The following is a 19,494-nucleotide window of genomic DNA, read 5'->3' on the forward strand; positions in this document are numbered from 1 at the left end:
CCATGGGAGGCACCTCACCGCCCCCTCACTTCTCTGAATTCCTCCTCTTCTCTGGCACCACAAAATCCTGCCCCCTGCCCACAAGGTCCTCAAAATCTGCTGAGAAAACTGATACACAAACATGTTGATATGGCACAAGACAAAACGTGCTAGAACACAAATATGAACAACGGGCTTTGGCACTACAGAGAAGGTAGCTGCCAACCTTCCCGAGAGCGGCAAGGAGCTTTCACCAAGAGAGTGATGCACGGGCGAGACCTTGAATGCCGGCTGGGTGCTCGCCAGGCTTCGCAGAGTGGGCAGGACTCTCTAGACAAAGGCAGCTAATGGTGCACAACTGTCCCTGCCCTTCAGAATCACCTGGGCACTTGTTTAAAATCCTCTGAACTCCTCCTGCCAGAATCTGACTCAAGAGGTCTGGGCAGGGAGGGCGAGCATTTGTATAATTCTCCCATCCCTCTCCTTCCTCACCCCTACGACAGCTCACTTTCTCAAACATTTAAAAGAGAAACAATCATAAATGGCCCAACATTTTTTGATCTGTACAGCACAATACATATGATAAACTATGGTTGTAAGATGCTCCCCTGATCTTCACTAATCTGACTCTATAATTTTCTAAGATTCCCTTCCAAAACCCAAATGTAAAATTAAGATTAAGGGGTTATTATGACTGAGTTAAGTTCAGTTAAATATGCATCCATTCAACAGTAAGCCAATTAATAGTGCCTATAAGTACAAAGCCCTATACCAGGCACTAGATTCATGGACTGGACATAAGATATCTGGTAAGCTAGGATGAAAGTGGGCTTGAGAACCAGAAAAGAAGAATGAATTATAACAAATTGTTCTTTTGTAGAAAGGAATTCTGTTCTATCTGTAAGATTAGCCTTCAAGTCCTTTAAGATCCCCACCAACCTAAATTTTAATTACTATTTCAAGTATTTCTACTTTCTATTTTGTAAGTTTTATAAAACTGGGAAAAATTACATCTAAAAAGATTAAAAGATAGTAACTCCTGAGCTGGTCTAGGGGCGAACATAGTGTAATAGGATTATTTGGTTGCGATTGACAGAAACCCAATTATTAACAGAATAGTTTGGGCAAGAGGAGGAAGCCTGTTGGCTCCCATTAAGTACATTGTTGCTCAACGTGGAGAGAAATGGAACCAGAGACTCAAATGTTTCGGAAACTCTGCTTCCACCTTGTTCTCTGCAAGTGACTTTATTATTTCAGGCCAGCCAAGTCCTGAAGTTGAAAGCAGAGCTGCCAGCTGCTCTGAACCTTATTTTTACAGTTTTGTGACCAGAAGAACAAAGACTCCATTTCTAGTCCACATCTCCCAGGGAAGAACTCTGATAGGACAGTTTAGGTTCAATGTAGGGTGACCAACTGTCCCACTTTGCCTGGGACTGAGGAGGTCAGGACATGGGACTTTCAGTTTTGAAACTAGAAAAGCCTGCGCTAACCAGAATGAGTTTAACCCTAGCTAAATGCTACCCGCTGACCAATTACTGTGGCCAGCAAGGGGAGTTACTAAGTTTAGGTCAATTGCCTACCCTTACATTGATCACTGTTGCCAGGGAGTTGGGATCATACAGGACCCATTCAGATCTCATGGTGGGATGAAGGAAAAGAATGACTTCCAACAAGAAGGGTTGGTTTAGACATAACCACTAAATGTGATTACTGTAAGTTGGGCAGCTGCCCCAACTTGCTTTTATCATACATACCTAATAATTTGGTGAGTGATTCCTGAAATCATTCCAAACAAACATCACAGAATTTGAATTCCTTACATGCACCTGAATGAGTCTTACTCCATTACTGCTTCAATGTAATAAATGCTACCCTAGTGAACCGAAATAGTTAATACACAGCTCAAATCACTTCCATAGCTAAGAAATCTAATTCATTTCTTAGAAACTATCCCACTAAGTACTACATTAATCATTTGTCATGTCTCCAAAACTACTATACTCTGTCAAAACACATTCTACAGTTTGATGTTAAACAGTCTGAAGCATTTATAGCAATATCATGCATGCATGCTGTCAAATTGCATATTTCACCTTCTAGCAATTTTCTTTTCTTGAGAACTTAGTTTCTCCTCCATGTGCTTTAGAATTGCTTGAATTCTTGAGCTTTTTCTTTCAGGAAACAGAATTAATATTTAAAGGCAGTAATGCTATCATTTCAAGAATATCTTAGGAATAACCAGAGTTCCCATAACATAAATCACCCTATAATTTTAGTAGTCTTATTTCCTTTTCCAAGTCACACAATCAAGACAAGCTGGAAAAAAAAGAGAGGGTGGGGGGTTTTAATTATATTAAGTCTCCCAGGAAGATTAGGTTTGTTGATCCACAATGCAAAGTCAACAAATGCAGAAACACATGGACATATCTCAGTTGCCTGCACTTTTAAGAAAATAGACTCAGTACCATGTGAGCAAAACAGTATACTGTAAAGAAACATCCTGGGTTATAAAGGCACAAAAAGTCACAAGTATCCACAACTTTCCCACTCTCAAAATTTCTGTAGACCACTTTTGTCCCGGTTGCATAAAGTACTTGAGTTTCCAGCTAGAAGGAAGTCACTTGGGGACCACTATGGTGTCTAGAAACACACTGACCTCTCTAGGTGACAGATTTTTTTCTTCCTTGATTCAACAGATTCAAGTTTGATATTTCTCCAAAGAATATTAAGTGGGAAAATAAGAGCAAATACAGCAGTAGGATATACGAAAGAACAGATGTGGATATGTTTCCAGAACAAAGATGCTGTGTTCTGAGGTTGCTGAAATGAGACAGGTCTTGCCTCCTCCTAGGCAGAAGCAGGGCCCCCTTGTCCCCAGCTCTAGAGCACTTAGATGTAGAATAAACTACGTGTAGCCCCAATAGAAGACCCAAGTTCCACATGCTCCCCAGCCCCATCTCATCTCGCTCCCAGCCTCTTTGAAAACATCACACAAGGCTGAGTATAGTAAAAGCTGCAGGAGAGAATGGAGGATGTACACCCTTGAGAAGGGACAGAAAGGGTTAAAAGGAAATAGAAGGTCCTGGAAATGAAGGAAGGAAGAGGAGATAACAGACCATGCATCAGCATAAAGGAGAACAGCACCAGCCTCGAGCCAGAGAGTGAGCAGAGAATCTTCATGAGCACAAGGAGGCCCCCAGCTGGGCAGAGGCGGAGCCCACTGAGTCCGAGGACATGAAGACTCTGCTGCTTCACACATGAATTCCCACCCCCACCCCGCCCCAGTTAATGAACTGGTAGGGGACACCTTGAACTATGAAATCTGTTACCTAACCTTAAAATGACTAATCCTTTTAGATCTCTGAAATTGAAAGCAAACTGGGACAAATGAACCTAAACACAAAGAAAGGATGTGTCTTAAGTGAGTTTGCAGCACAACTCTTTGCGCATTTTTAAAGGTTTAATTTTAAGGACCAAAAATAATGGCATATTCAAGTTAAATTCCACTCCATGTTTTTATAGTTTATAATAATATTTGTACAGTAGTTTAAAGCTGTTAACTATGTATGGTATGGTCAAGTAGTAAGTAATTATGTTAATGATGCTTGCAGGTGGAATAATCCCCCCCACCCCACCCCACCCCCATAAAAGTTAACTACAACTTAATCCCTGGAACCTGTGAATGCTGCTACCTTAAATGGGGAAAAAATTACTTTTCAGAGATGAATGAATTAAGGATCTTGCCATGGGAATATTATCCTGCATTATTCAGGTGGGCCCTAAATGCAATCACATGTGTCCTTGTAAGAGCAGCACAGACACCCAGAGAAGGTGGTGTGACCATGGAGGCAGAGAGATGCAGCCATGGACCAAGAAAGGCCCAGCAGCCTCCTGAAGCTGCAGGAGGAAGCAACAGATTGTCCCTCAGAACCCCTGGGGTGAGCACAGCTGTGCTGACACCTTGACTTCAGCCCATTGATACCAATTTCAGACCTCTGGTCTCCAGAACGGTGAGAAAATACATTTCTGTTGTTTTAAGTCACCATGTGTAGTAACTTTTATGGCAGCCACAGGGAACTCATTCAATGATGTTAAGATTAATATTTTCAGAGTAATATGAAGGAGGTACAGTTATAAAAATCAAATAAAATATAATAAATATACATAATATTATTAAAACTAAGTTAAAACTATCACTATGAACTAATGAGTTTTTAAAATGAAATCTCGCATTGAATCTCAGAGTCACCTGTTTTGTTATATTTTAAGATCTCTGAAATCAGGATTTATCTTATAATCAAGGGCGATCCATATATAAATTCATTGTGATCTATTTTTAAATAGTACACAAAATAACGATGCACCATACAGTGAGTGATGCCTTAGTTTTGACGGAATGTGGAATATACCCTCTAGCTTTGAGCACTGAAATGGCTCAGAAGCCCCCATGGTCCAAAGCTGTCATAATTTGAGCAACCAAAAAGAATACTGATTATTGTGAATTGAAACAATGAATCAATGAAAATGCATGTATCCATAATGATACTTAAAAAGGAAGAAATCAAAAAATTTATTCTTAGTCACAATCTGCCATAATTTACTTTGAAAATTGGTAATTAAAATGAAAGAATTAAGCCTTTGTCAAGACTTTCAAGCAAAAATGGTATTCCAGAGAAATCCATTACCTGATTGTCGAAGGGAAGCTCTGCATTAGAGGAGAATGCCAGATAATAGGGGGAAGAAATCACGGAATTGGGAAGGCAGCATCCTGCAAACCCTTATAAAACCACTGGCCCAGGAAAGGATGTTCAAATGATGTTAAAACTACTGGGTATATGGTGGATGGAAACTGAATATTCATATATCGCCAAAGTAGCACCACACAGATGATTTTCTGATCTCAAGGAGAAAATCAATGCTTTTAGTGTGGAGGAATCAATTGAGCTGTTATCATTATAACCTAGTGGTCAAACTCACCAAAATGTCATCAAGATATTATGTTCCCTGGTGCAATGACACCACCTATGATGGTTTCTAATAAAAAATGTGTGATTTGGATCCATTAATCCTATAGAACTAAGTCCTAGTTCATAGGAAACAGAGGGGAGAGAGGATCAAGTTAGAAGACACAAGGAGGGACAAATCCAGCAAATCCAGAGGGCAGGACGTTTGCAGGAAGACTGGCCTGGCCGGCTCTACAAGTCAAGCTCAGGGAACCAAAGGGACACATGCCTGGTGAGGGAGATTCAGGGAGTCAACAAGAAGACACAGGGATTCGGTGAGCAGTCCTGGCTTGGGGTTTAGTTTGAACAAACCAACTCAACTGGACACTTGGGGGACAATTGGAAAAACCTGAGTAGGGACTGCCTGTGGATAAAATAAAAATCTATAGACATAGAAAAGTGAGATTACTAACAGAAAAACAGCACCTTACTACTTAGCATAGACAGTATGATCTTATTTCATCTTTAAAAAGCCTACATAGATATATATTACATATATCACACATACACACATACACAACATGGAACAATATACCCTAAGGTGTTAAATGTGATCCTAGGGTAGTAATAAGGTGTTTTTATTTTCTTATTCCTCTTTATCTGTATTTTCTAACTTCCCAGGATGTTCACTTGCTGCATTTGCAATAATGAAAATTATATTTTAAATAGAAAATAAAATCCATTCAATACTTCCATTTCAAGCAGCATAAAAGACTAAACACCCTGGCCGATGATCCCACTGAAACAACTCAAAGTGCTGGATAAGACATGAAAACAACTTTTAAAGGTATTAAGGAAAGAACAAAAAAGTAAAGACTTCTTCAAAGCAAAAAGAAAAGTAAAAGAAGCATCCAGGCAATTAACTTCAGTAGGGTACATGTTAAAATTTTGAGAGTAAACACTAAAAGAATCCAAAAAAAAAGAGTGTAGCGCTTCTAAACTAGTCATGAGGTGAAAGTGAGCAAACAAAAACAGAATAAAAGGATAAACAAATAACAGGACAAAAGTGTATGGCAGATATCAACCCAAATATACATTATGATAGTAATATAAATGGACTAAAGTTTCCAGTTTAAAGACAAATGTGGATTAAAACATCTAACCGCTTATAGTTTACAAAAGGAACATGTAAAATAAAAAGATAACAGGAAGTTTCAAAGAACATGGACAGGAGAAGAAAAATCAGGAAAATAGTAGCCAAAAGAAAGCTCGTATCACTCTATTAGGCATTTTATAGGACAGACAGACAGATGACATATAGGTATATAAACAGGTACATAGATATAATATACATACACATATATGAATTTATATATTAGATATATAAAATTTAAAGCAAAAAGCATTTCTAAGCATTGAATTAAAACAAAATATCAGTTTTATTTTTATTTATTTTTTTTTTGAGACAGAGTCTCACTCTGTTGCCCAGGCTAGAATGAGTGCCGTGGCGTCAGCCTAGCTCACAGCAACCTCAAACTCCTGGGCTCAAGCGATCCTCCTGCCTCAGCCTCCCGAGTAGCTGGGACTACAGGCATGCACCACCATGCCCGGCTAATTTTTTCTATATATATATTTTAGCTGTCCATATAATTTCTTTCTATTTTTAGTAGAGATGGGGTCTCGCTCTTGCTCAGGCTGGTCTCGAACTCCTGAGCTCAAACGATCCGCCCACCTCGGCCTCCCAGAGTGCTAGGATTACAGGCGTGAGCCACCGCGCCTGGCCATCAGTTTTAATTTACCAGGAAGATATAATAATTTGAAACTTGTATGCAACTCAGAAAACAGACTCAAAATAGACAAAGCAAAAATGACAGCTATGGGAGAAAATTCAAATCAACCATCATATGGAAAATGTTCACATACCCCTTTTAGCAATTGACAGATAAAATGGACATATATATATATGTATATGTACTACTAAAGCTGTAACAGATTTGAACACTGCAATCAGTCAGATTTATTTAAGGTATCTATAAAGAATACTGCACCCAAAACATGGGAAATACAAACTGTTCTCAAGTGTACATGAAACATTTACAAAAATCGACAAATTTATTGGGCCATAAAGCAAATGGGAACACATTTTAAAGGTTTGGATTGTACAGGCCACTGTCCAACTGTTAGAAATCAAGCCGAGAGATAAGAAAAAAGATTTTATTTGTATGATCCTGGAGATCAGACCGCAATACATTTAGTTCTAACCCGGCAGGATGAGCCGGCCGCAGAGAATCCCCCTTAGGATTCCCATAGGTGCGTGTGAGTGCACGGCCACCAATCACCCAGTGACAAAATTAATATTCGAATCTGTCCAGAAGGGGTTACTTTGAACTTAACAGGATCTTTTCTTCTTTGAAATGTGGGAAATCATTCATCCTAAGCAATCCACAGGGTTTTCTGGTCAGCCCGTGCTTTCCCAGGCCAAAACATTCCTTCCCACGGCCTGCAAGTAAAGTACTCAGGACAGCTGGATTTTAAAAACACCCTTGTGAGTTGGGTCTTTACAAGAAGAGGCAGAGAAAATTACTACACATTTAGGTCTTCTTTCATATTTTATACACTTGGGTTCAAACTGGAAGTATTATACTAGTACCAGAAAATACAAATTGGATGCGTGGACATTGCATGTTTAAACTAAGCTAAAAAGCAGGAATTTGTGGCCAAACTACAATGACACCTATTGATAAAGGATAAAGAACTGCTATGTGGTTAGTAACTTTACATTTGATCTGATACGTAGTTCCCTCTGCTTTTATTTGGAAAATATTCTGGACCTTAGAAAAGATGAGTGTGACTTTAATTAATAATAACGGGAAAATTCCCAAATGTCACGTGGAAGCAGACCACTCCCGGGAACGCCGTGGACAGCAGGTCCTTCAGGCTGTTACTAGAACCATGAGTCGTCATTCTAGAGGCATTGGGTGTTTTTAGGTCTGTCTCTACTGATTCATACAACACTCCAGGAGAAATCGTGAACTCAGAGATACCGTTTACCTGGAACAGTTTCATCTCCAAATGAAAACAGAGATCACAATCCCAGGTAACTGTTCAAAGGTATGGCAGGATGTCAAAGAAAAGGATGCTGCACATCAAAGACGAGGTGACAAGATGACAGAAAAGGAATGGAAGAGCATAGTGAGTTTCAAAGTGGGTTTGAGGAGTATGTATTTGCTCCTTGCTAAAACCAGAGTACAAGTTACCCAGTGGATAATTAAGACTCTGAAAAATCTTTTTTGTTTCCGGTCCTCTCTGAGCTGCTTAGCTCATGAGCAGGAGCAATGGTGGGGCTCGCCTGAGGGCAGCACTTTACCGACTTTCTCACGTCCCAGTGCTCAGAGAAGGATTCTTCCTTTTCCGTACATGGGGGGAGGCAGCTGGACCAGCCTGGACCTGCCCCCAGCCCAGGCCCTGCCCTGCACACAGCCAGGCCTGCAGAGATCCATACTGAGGCCACACATTGAGAAGCTTGACCTTAGGACCCCGAATGAATATGATGCTACACAGGCATCTCCAACTTCCCCCACAGATTTCCCATCTCAGCCAGTGGCAGCTCCACTCTTCCAGTTGATCAGACAAGAACCCTTGGATTAAACCCTGACTCAGCTCCTGCCCCTACGCCCTGTTATGGACTGAATTTTGTCCTCCAAAAAAGCTATCTTGAAGTCTAACCCCCAGTACCTCCAAATATGATCTTATTTAGAACCTGGGTCATTGAAGATGTAATTAATTAAGTTTAGATGAAGTCATGTGGAGCAGGATGGGCTCCTCATCCCAGATGACTGGTGTCCTTATAAATGGGAGAAACTGGACAAACACAGGCACACAGGGAGAAGGCCTGTGAAGACGAAGGCAAAGATCAGGGTGATGCTTTGGACAAGGACCCCCAAAGACAGCCAACAGACCACAAGCAGCTGGCGGAGAGGCACAGCCTAAGAAGGAACCAGCCCTGCCAACACTTTAACTGTGGGCTTCCAGCCTCCAGAACCGTGAGAACTATTGTTTAAGCCGCCTAATGTGCGGGCTGGCCGCTCGGCCCCCACGCCCCTCTGCACCATGCTGCTCCCAGCTGCCACCACTTCTCACCTGGATGAATGCAGCCACCTCCTGCCAGTCTCCCCGCTCCTACCCGAGACATTTCTCTTCCCCAGCAGTCCACCCTCAGCACAGTGGTCCAAGTCATCTCTTTAAAAGCCACGTGGAACCATGCCACCCTGTTGCTCAGCCTCCATTGCCAGCCATCCCACTACCGCCCAGGGTCAGCCAGGCCTCCCGGGATCTGGCTGCCTGGCCCCACACTCACCCCACAGCCTCACTCATCGATCTTCCTCGGCCACCCCCAGTGCACGTCCCACTCAGAGCTTTGGTACCTGGTGTTCCTCAACCTGGAGCATTCTCTCCCCAGGAATCCATGGGACAGGCTCCCTCATCTCCCTCGGGTCTCATCTTCCTAGGGAGGCCTTCTCTGATCTCTCCATACAAACCCACAACTGTCCTCCCCGGCCCTCAGCGCCTACCCTCTGCCCTCGCCGCAGAGCATGCCCTTTTTTGACATACTGTGCATTCTGTGTCCTGTTCACTGTGTAACTCCCCACACCCCATAAATGTGGCATTTATGAAGGTGGGGAATTTCATCTACTCTGTTCACGACGGCAGCCCCAGCACTTAAGACCCTGTAGCCCCTGAATTATTATTTGTTGAATAACTGAAGGAATGACTGTTTCTCAAAATCTGTTACCTCCTACTCAGACTCCAGGGAACCAATCTCTACCTGTGTCATGATGCCAGCACAGAGCCTGGCCCTGGTAGGGTGGGGGCTGCCTGAGAGGAGGGGGACCCAGATCTGGGCAGGAGAAGAGAACTCTTTCCTAGATCGTCCTAACCAGCTAAAAGGCAGTCAGGCAAGTGTGGTTAATAGGAAACATTGAAGAGTTCTTTAAGATGGCTAAATAAGAAGAAAAGGTAGAAAAGGGATGGCTAATGAAACTACCCATGACAAAGAAAGAGAAAAACAGAATCAGAAAAACCTCATGTGCCAAGTGACAGGTCTGAACAGTGTGGGGTTTATGGAGACACACCAGGTTCATAGAATGTATTTTGGACTCAGTGCGAAAAAAAAGAAAAGAAAAGAAAAGAGCGGAGCTATGGCAATATTGTTATAACTTCTAAAGGCAAGTATGGTTTCTTTGTCATTCATATTATCATTTCATTGTATTAAGGAGCAAGGGAACTTGCAAAATACATTAACATGCGATTGAAGAAAACTACGAAAAGCCAACAAATATCTGAAAAAAATGTGTCTAACTTCACAAGTAATCTAAGAAACACATTAGAACAATAATAAAACAATTTTTGTATACACTGGGTAACATTATTTAAATAGTATAATAATACCCGATGAATTTCAGAACAAGCATAGGAATGTAAAATTGGTATAATCTTTCTAAAGGAAAATTTAGCATTATATATCAAAAGGCTTTTAGGATTCACGTTCTGTTATTCAATGGCAGTGCCTAACACTTACTCCAATTTGCCCACAAAGTTTTTGTGCATAAAAGATAATGGTACCTGGTAAGTACCTGAGCTGGAATTGGAACTCAGGTGTGTGAATTCCAGAGATCATCCTACCGAGCTCTCAGCCTTCCACAAGACACGGAGTGGGTCTGCAGAACTTGAAATAAAGACTGCAGGTGCAGAATCACTTTCAATCTATTGGCAAATGGGACGTAAAATGCTTTCACTGGATCTAGTAAAAGCCATGATTTGCCCTGAAGAATGCCTGAATCTAGATAATTCTAAGCCAGGTGAGATAGTACATCAAGCATTTAAAAACCCAAGCACAGAGGACTTTTGACTCTAAGCACACATTACCAATGCACAACACAATGATGTACTTAGAAAGGTTATCTTAACAAGAAATTTCCTGACATTCACGTGAACAAATGCATGTACACATCTACATAGATTTAAGATGCTTGCTCTAGAACTCTGCTAAAAAGAGCTTAAACTTGAGACACAAAATACCAATTACCTTGCACACTCAAGCTTAAGCAATTTAGCATTATTTTGAAAGCTCTTGTCATAAAAGCAAACAAAAGACAGGCAGGGCTTTGCAGTGTCTCAGGCTCCCCCTCCAATCAGCCACTGCCGTGGGATTTTGCAAGGTTAGTTGCAAACGTGGACAAGACAACTCGGATGCCAGCTGTTCTCTCGGAATTAATACATTTCAAAGTCGAGAGCCAGGCAAGTGGCAATGCTAATCGAGCAAGTGACAGCATTAATCTCCTTTGGCTCAGCTCAGAATAGAATATGCCACAGGTGACCCCAAGTCCTTCCCTCCCCTTCTCAAGCCATTAGCTGAACATCATATTTCTTTCTGCTGCCAACACTGGCGCCACTAGCGGCACAACTCAAATAGAGGGGAAGAACACGCGTGACGAGAACAGCTTATTAACTCTGTCTGGGAATGTCTGTGCTCACCTATGGCTGGTTCTAAGGTATTCTCTTAATTTGCCGAAAGTAATGAGAACATAGCCTTTAGCCAATTACTCTGCACACCTCACGGGAAGATGAACAGCTAAAAATGTTAGAATTCAAATTTAAGTTGTGTGTTACAATGACCAAAGGGAGGCTTATGCCAAGGGAAATTTCAGGAAGTGATTTAAATAGAAATGAGTCATCAGAAACACCTAGGAGTCATATTCTATTGCAGTATCTCAACCATGACGAGGTGCCACAAATGAACTAGAACTAAAGTCTGACATGGTATTAGATCTGTTTAAACCTGGCCAACCTCTACCCTGTGGGAATGGTTTAAAGAACAAAGACAAATGAATAAATCATTCTCCATAAACAAGGTTCTATAGAGAACCTAGCAAACTCATACCTAAGGTCTGGAATCATCTCTATAAATGGGGAAATGCTCCTTAACTCTACTTTCCATTCCTTAAAGTTCTAAATGCCCCATAATTTCAAGGACAAAAGGCTGGCAACTTCCCTTGTAAAAGTTCTCTACTGTTATGTGTGGATGTCCTGTGTGCCCTTCTATCCAGGTTTGTCTTGAGAGCCCTTGCTCACACCCCTCCTCCCTGAACACCTTGGGTCAGACTCTGGCCAGGCTAATCCAAGGGCCCCAGACTCTGCAGTGAAGGAGCCATGTTTGGGAACCCCTGAGCCCACATTCAGCCCCAGCTTGTTGGACCAGGTGCTGGCAAGTGACTGAGACAGAATCTCAGTGGCAGGTGACCTGGGGAAGATACACAAGCTTAGCAAAGGAGAGTAAGATGCAATTAAGAGTTGAAACGTATGGCTGGAGAAAATCACACCTCCTGCTTTCACAATACACACTGCAGAGTGGAGCGAGTGACAAGACTTTCTGGGCTTGTGGAGATGCACAGGGGACAGTAATGCAAGACTTCAAGGGTTGAATAATACCACAGAGAGAATGAAAGCAACGCAGTTGGGGCAGGGGGGTGGCCTTCCTAGGCTCCTGTGTGTGTGCATCCTACAAGAAAACCCTAAATACTTAAAGTAACACAAGTGAGTCACTTTTTCTTAAAACCAAAGAGCCTATGGAGGACATTGATTAAATGTCATTTAAATTAATAACAAAGAATAAAAGTGAGAGTAAAGCAGTGTTGAAATTAATATACCACCAAATTATCATTATAAAATCATTTGTACATTAGTAATTTAAAACTATTTTCCCTAAAAATATTCCATTCCTAGGAATGACAATTATATATGTTATATGTTACATATTATGTATAATATATACATTTTATATCTATCACTTTAACATTATGTAATTTCAGGGAAAGGACTAATATCACTGTTAAAGAGTAACAGTTTATGTACTGTGTGTGAATGTCTGTGGATTGTATTTTATTAGAAAATGGTCTGGCAAAAAAAAAAGATAATAGAGTTCAACTATATCATTAATTATCATTAATAAAGTTACTTGATATAATCAGTGCTAAGAGTTTCTTTTCAGAGGCTGAATACATGAGCAGACAATGGCCAGCTATACATACAAATAGAACTATGACCCCAAACCTGCAGCAACCAGCCCAGGAGACTAACTCGTCTGGAGTAACCAGCTGGGGCAGCCAGCCTGCTCTCTAGAAGTCAGACTTGTGGGAAGTCAGACCACTACCTCTAAGGACAATTCAGGAAGCAAAAAAATAATGTTTGTAGTAATAGTCCCAAAATAACCAGGACTTGATGTATAACTCATAGCTTCCCTAATTTTTTCCCTACTTCCAGTTTAGGGCCAACCAGAAACAGCCAAATATACTCCCCAACCAGTCACACGGACTGCCCCCCTTCTAGTTGCTCCCACCCGGGCGTGCCCAGGCCAACAGCTTCCAATCAGGGCAAACCCGGGCCTTCCCTTTCACCACCACGAAGCTTTCCCGCTCCTCTGCCTGCCTTTGAGTCTCTGCCGAACGCAGGTGACAGTGGCCGACTCCCTTGCTACAGCAAGCTCAAAATAAATAGCTTTGGCTTGCTCTCATTTGGCTGGTCTTCATTTATTTCCACACTTTTGTGGACATTTCTAAAAAGAATCCTTGTAAACACAAGCAAGGCAACAAAGCAAGGAAGGCAGAGGAGTGGGACATGTCACTGTAGCACGTGGACACGAGAATTTTGAGCCTTGTCTTTTCCTGAATGACTTGAGTCCTGACTCATACGACACATGGGTACATTTCGTGAGTCCGTTTCTGTAAAGCATTCTCTCCGCAGTATATAGATTTCATGATTGAAACAAGGCCACTTCCCTAGCGTGGGACAATGATACTTCCACGTGACATAAGGTAAAGAAGATGGATAAAAGAAACAAAGCCAAATACGCAGCTCCCCAAGTCATCCCAACATTAGAAATGGAAGAGTGGGGAACTCTTCTTCACTGTATGTATCCTAAGAATTTCTTTTAAAGAATTTGTTGAAAAAATGAAACTAATAATCTAGTGAAAGAGGTACAAAGAAAAGCCAGACACCAGCGATCACCAGCTCTCTACGGCTCACTGAGCCTTAGACACAGGTCTTAAGGCCCCGTGTGGGTGTTTGAAGTTCTCAACCCAGCAGATGCCCTGAGGTGACAGCACCCCAGGAACTGGGGAATGGAGAAGGACAAGAGCAACAGAGAACACGTTCTAAAGTAACAAAAGTAAAATGATTTTCCTCCTTGCAACCATTACCCACAGAAAGCTAGCATGAAGTATATGGAATCTCAGACTCTCAGTAAACAACCTGAAGAAGAAACTAATAAAGGACTATGATAGCTACCAGTAAGATACAATGCCTAGGAATAAACTTAACCAAAGAGGTGAAAGATCTCTATAAAACATTGACAAGATATTCCATGCATGGATTAGAAGAAGCAATATTATTAAAATGTCCATACCACCCGAAGCAATCTACAAATTCAATGCAATCCCCATCAAAATACCAATGCCATTCTTTCACAGAAACAGAAAAAAATCATCTTAAATTTACATAAATTTACATAAAACCAGAATGACCAAAGCCATCTTGAGCAAAAAGAACAAAACTGGAGGAATCACATTACCTGACTTCAAATTATACTACAGAGCTATAGTAACCAAAACAGCATGGTATTGGCATAAAAACAGACATATAGACCAGTGGAATAGAATAGAGACCACAGAAATAAATCCACACATCTATAGTGAACTTATCTTCAACAAAGGTGCCAAGAACATACAGTGGGGAAAGGACAGTCTCTTGAATAAATGGTGCTGGGAAAACCGTATGAAATGAACAAAGAATAAATGAAGGATGAAACTAGACCTTTATCTCTCACCATATACAAAAATCAAATCAAAATGGATTAAAGACTTAAATCTAAGACCTGAAACTATGAAACTACTAAAAGAAAACAAGACATACAAATAGCCAATAGGTATATGAAAAAATGCTCAACATCATTAGTCATCAGAGAATTGCAAATCAAAACTACAATGAGATATCATCTCACCCCAGTAAAATGGCTTTTATCAAAAAGACAGGCAATAACAAATGCTGCAGAGGATGTAGAAAAAGGGGAACCCTCATCCACTGTTGGTGAGAATGTAAATTAGTGCAATCACCTTGGAGAACAGTACAGAGGTTCCTCAAAAAACTAAAAATAGAACTACTATGTCCCATTGCTGGGTATATATCCAAAGGAGAGGAATTCAGTATACCAAAAAGATATCTGCACTCCCATATTTATTGCAGCACTATTCACAATAGCCAAGATTTGCAATCAACCTAACAGTTCATCCACAGATAAATGGACAAAGAAATTATGGTAACTATACACAATGAATATTATATAGCCACAAAAAAGAATGAAATCTTGCCATTTGCAACAGCATGGATGGAACTGGAGAACATTATGTTAAGTGAAATAAGCCAAGCACAGAAAGACAAATCTCACGTGTTCTCACTCATATATGGGAGCTAAATATTAAAAACAATTGTTCTCATGGAGACAGAGAATAGAATGATGCTTACCAGAGCCTGGGAAGGGTAGTGGGGAAGGGGAGATAAAGTTGGGGTGGTAAATGAGTGCAAAAATATAGTTAGACAGAATGAACAATATTTGACAGCACAATGAAGTGACTATAATCAACAATAAGTTAGTGTATACTTTAAAATAACTAAAAGCAGAATTAGAATGTTTCCCACACAAAGAAATGATAAATGCCCAATTACCCTGATTTGATTAATTCACATTGTATGCCTGTATCAAAACATCACATGTACCCTATAAAAATATACAATTGTGTACCCATAATAATTAAAAAATTTTTAAAAAATAAAAAAGGATCTCAGATCCAGAAATTAGCGAAACAAACAAAAAGACCCACAAAAGGGAAATCATTAAGAAACAAGCACACCTCAGATCCTTGTGCCACCACAAATGTCATCCAAAGAACACAGCCAGTTAAAAGTCAAGCACCAGCCTCGTCAATATTCTATGGGGATCTAGTTTTGCCGAGAAACTTGCTTTTCACAATCTACCTCATACTTGTCGGCAATAATTACCTGCAAAGCAGAATGGTGGCATTTTAAATTTTAGTGACACATTAATGAACAAAGCAATCCTCTTGACAGATACAGAGACAGATTCACCACAGGAAGCTAAGCAAGAGCTCCTCAGATCAAAACACGAGCCACATAACCAGCCTTGGCAGGCCTGTCGTGCGTCAGAGCTACACTCCGGGTCGTCCCAGCTCCTCCAGACACCTCGCAGCCACTGACATATTTTCCACCTTCATTTTCTCTGGCAGATATTTGGCAGACATCTCGTCTCAGAAGATTCGTGCCTTTGTCTTGCAGTTGAGGGTTAATAGGATGCTTAACTGCAGCGTCCATTATAATGAGGTCCTACCTCTTAAAAAAGAAATGCCTGCTACAAGCTTCGTCATTGATCCTCCAATTTGAAAGGGTATAATCTCAAAGTAGGACAACTCAAAGTACAAAGTTAGGACGTGAAGGGAAATGGACGTGAACCTGCTCCAGGCACGGTCTGCAGCGTCTGGGCTGCGGCGCAGAGCCGGTGAGAGGCGGTGAGTGCTGGTACCAGTGCTCCCAGGGGGCCCTTCAGAGTCCTCTTGGCGGCCAGGTCTCCTGCACGCAGCTTGCACAGGAACTAAGCTCAGGGTCCCTGGCGTGAGCTGAATTGTGTCCCTCGAAAATTCATATGTGGAAGTTTTAACTTCCAATAAGTACCTTATTTGGAAATAGGGTCATTACAGATGTCATTGGCTGAGATGAGGTCATTAGGGTGGGCCCTAATCCAGTAAGACTGGTGTCCTTCCTAAAAGGGAAGATATGGACAAGAACCACGCACGTGGGAAGAACCCACATGAAGATGTGAGCAGAGGTGGAGCTGAGGCTCCTGCAGGAGCCAAAGATTGTCGCAACCCACCAGAAGCCGGGGACAGGCTGGGGACAGATCTTCCCTCACAACCCTCAGACGGAAGGAACCCCGCTGACACCCTGACCTAGGACTTCTGCACAACTGTGATGCAAAGCATTTCTGTTGTTTATGTGACCTTGTAAACATTACCTCAACTCCCATTAACCAGCCACATCGCTGTCAGTATCAACCCTTGACCTGGGGTGAAAACAGGCAGTTTTCATAACCTTTGGGCACATTCTTCTTCTTTGGTTCCTGTCAATCCACCAGCTCTTCTTCTCTTCTGACTCCTCTCATTTCATATTCTAAAACATTAACTTACATTTCGGCTAGGGTACCATGCCACTGGAATGCCAGAACATGAGTGATGCTGGGCGATGACAATTTCTTGACTTAGGGTCACAGGTTTGTAACGTATTCTAATTAAGGAATCACAAGGAAAAAGACTACAGCAAACAAGGAAATGAGGGAAAATGTAAAGAAATTTTAAACTTAAGTTTTTTCACCCATGAATCCTCATTGAAACCAAAAATTGAGCTGACGTCTGTTAATGGCTGTATTAAAATTCAAAACAGTGATTCTCAAAATATAGTCCCCAGACCAGTGGCCCCAACAGCTAGTGCTCAGGCTCAGCACAGACCTACTGATTCAGAGCAGGTGGGAACAAGTCTTCCAGGTGCTTCTGGTGCCTGCTGAAGTGGCAGAACCACACTGACCCTCAAAGCCAGAGACAAGTGGATTCCACCTGATGGAAAATTCAGCTGTAAGTGACTGCCAAAGAGCACTGTGTTAAGTAGGTTTCTGAAGCACAGTCTGGGCTCTGATTTTAAAATGAGGAATCTCTTGGGCAAGAAAGAGGAGAGGACAGTGTCTGGCAAGCAACCTAACAGCCATCCTGGGAGTTTCACACTCCCAAACCATCACCACTATCTTTTTCTTCATATCTGTGATTCCAGATTTTTAAAATCTCCCAAATTTCTGAAGAGATTTGGACCGCAAGTTTACTGACATAAAAGTAAAAAGAAGAAATAAAAAGGTTGCTTTCAGTTCTAAGACAAAACTCAATAAAATACGCGCATGGCAACGCTTCTCCTTCTGTGAAATATGCGTGGCTCCCTCCCCTCCCCAGCCTCGCTTGCCGCGCAGGGCGGTGCTATTGTAGTGATGGGATAAAGTACAGTGACCTGGGCTTTGCCTAACTCAGGAAAACAGGCAACATACAAAATTTAAACGTATAAGATAATTGAGTTTGAAAGTTATTATTTACACTGCATTTATATGATGAAGGTTTCTCTTCAGTTTTAAAAGCATTTATAAAAGAGTTCTTTAAAAGAGCATGTTCCCCTGAGGTATTTCATATCCGAATTGATTTATTTCAAAAATCACCTGCTGTCTCCTGTTGCCTTCTGCCGGAGCCCCTGGGGATCGGGGCTGCAGCGAGACCTGCCCACCCTCCAGCCTCCCCCTCCTCCTGCCCCCACCAGCTCTCCCCCCGCCCCCGGCCATGTGAGGCACTCATCCGTCATCATCTCTCTTCTTTTTGGTAGTTATTTTTTCATCTTTATTGAGGTATAATTGAATAAAGATTGTGTACATTTAAGAAGTGCAACTTGATGTTTTGATATAGTAATACATACACACTGTGAAATAATCCCCACAACCTAACTAACATATCCATCACTGCAGAGTCACCATTTGGGGGAGGGGATGTGAGAACATTTATGATCTGCTTTATTAGCAAATTTCAAGCACGCGGTACAGTGTTGCTAACAATAGTCACATTGCTGTCCTTAGAGCTCCAGAACGTATTCATCCTGCGTAACTGAAACTGGGTACCCTTGGACAGCAGCTTCCCACTTCCCCTGCCCCCAACCTCTGGCAACCACCCTACCCCTCTCTGCTTCTGTGAGTTTGACTATTTTAGCTCCCACGTGTGAGATCATGCGGGATTTGCCTCTCCGTGCCTGGCTTCTTTCACTTAACATCATGTGCTCCAGGTTCATCTATGCTGTCCCAAATGGCAGGATTTCTTCCTGTTTAAGACTGAATAATATTCCATTGTGTATGTCTACTATGTTTTCTTTATCCATTCACCCGTCAATGGACGTTTAAGTTGTTTTGACATTTGGAAAGTGCTTTGCTTCCTCCGCCCGTTGCCATGGATACCTGGCCCTCCTCCCTCCTGCCCAGGCAGCATCTTCCCATCCTCTGTGCCCCGCTCTGGCTCTTTGCCTCCCCAGCGTCTCCCTTGTTCAACCCAGACTTGGGAGGTCTCGTCACTGAACTTCCAGAAACGTTCCAGGGTCTGACCCCACCTGCCCTGAGGTCGCACACTCCGTCCTACGGCTGCTGACCTGCACCTGCGGCTCCATCCCACCCCAGCCACGGAAACACACCTCCCACAGCAGCAACACAATGATTCAATAAATCCGTGGCATGAAGAGGCTCATTCCTGGGAGCCTGAAGCAAGTAAGTTCTCCTCCTGTGCCTTCTGGGAGCCTTGCATACATATATCAGCCTCCAATTGGCATAACTGGATTGCTTACATTTAAGGGTCATTCCTGGCCTCGGGGAAGCACTCAGAGT

The sequence above is a fragment of the Eulemur rufifrons genome, chromosome 17 (genome assembly GCF_041146395.1).
Source record: "Eulemur rufifrons isolate Redbay chromosome 17, OSU_ERuf_1, whole genome shotgun sequence".
Taxonomy (NCBI): Eukaryota; Metazoa; Chordata; class Mammalia; order Primates; family Lemuridae; genus Eulemur; species Eulemur rufifrons.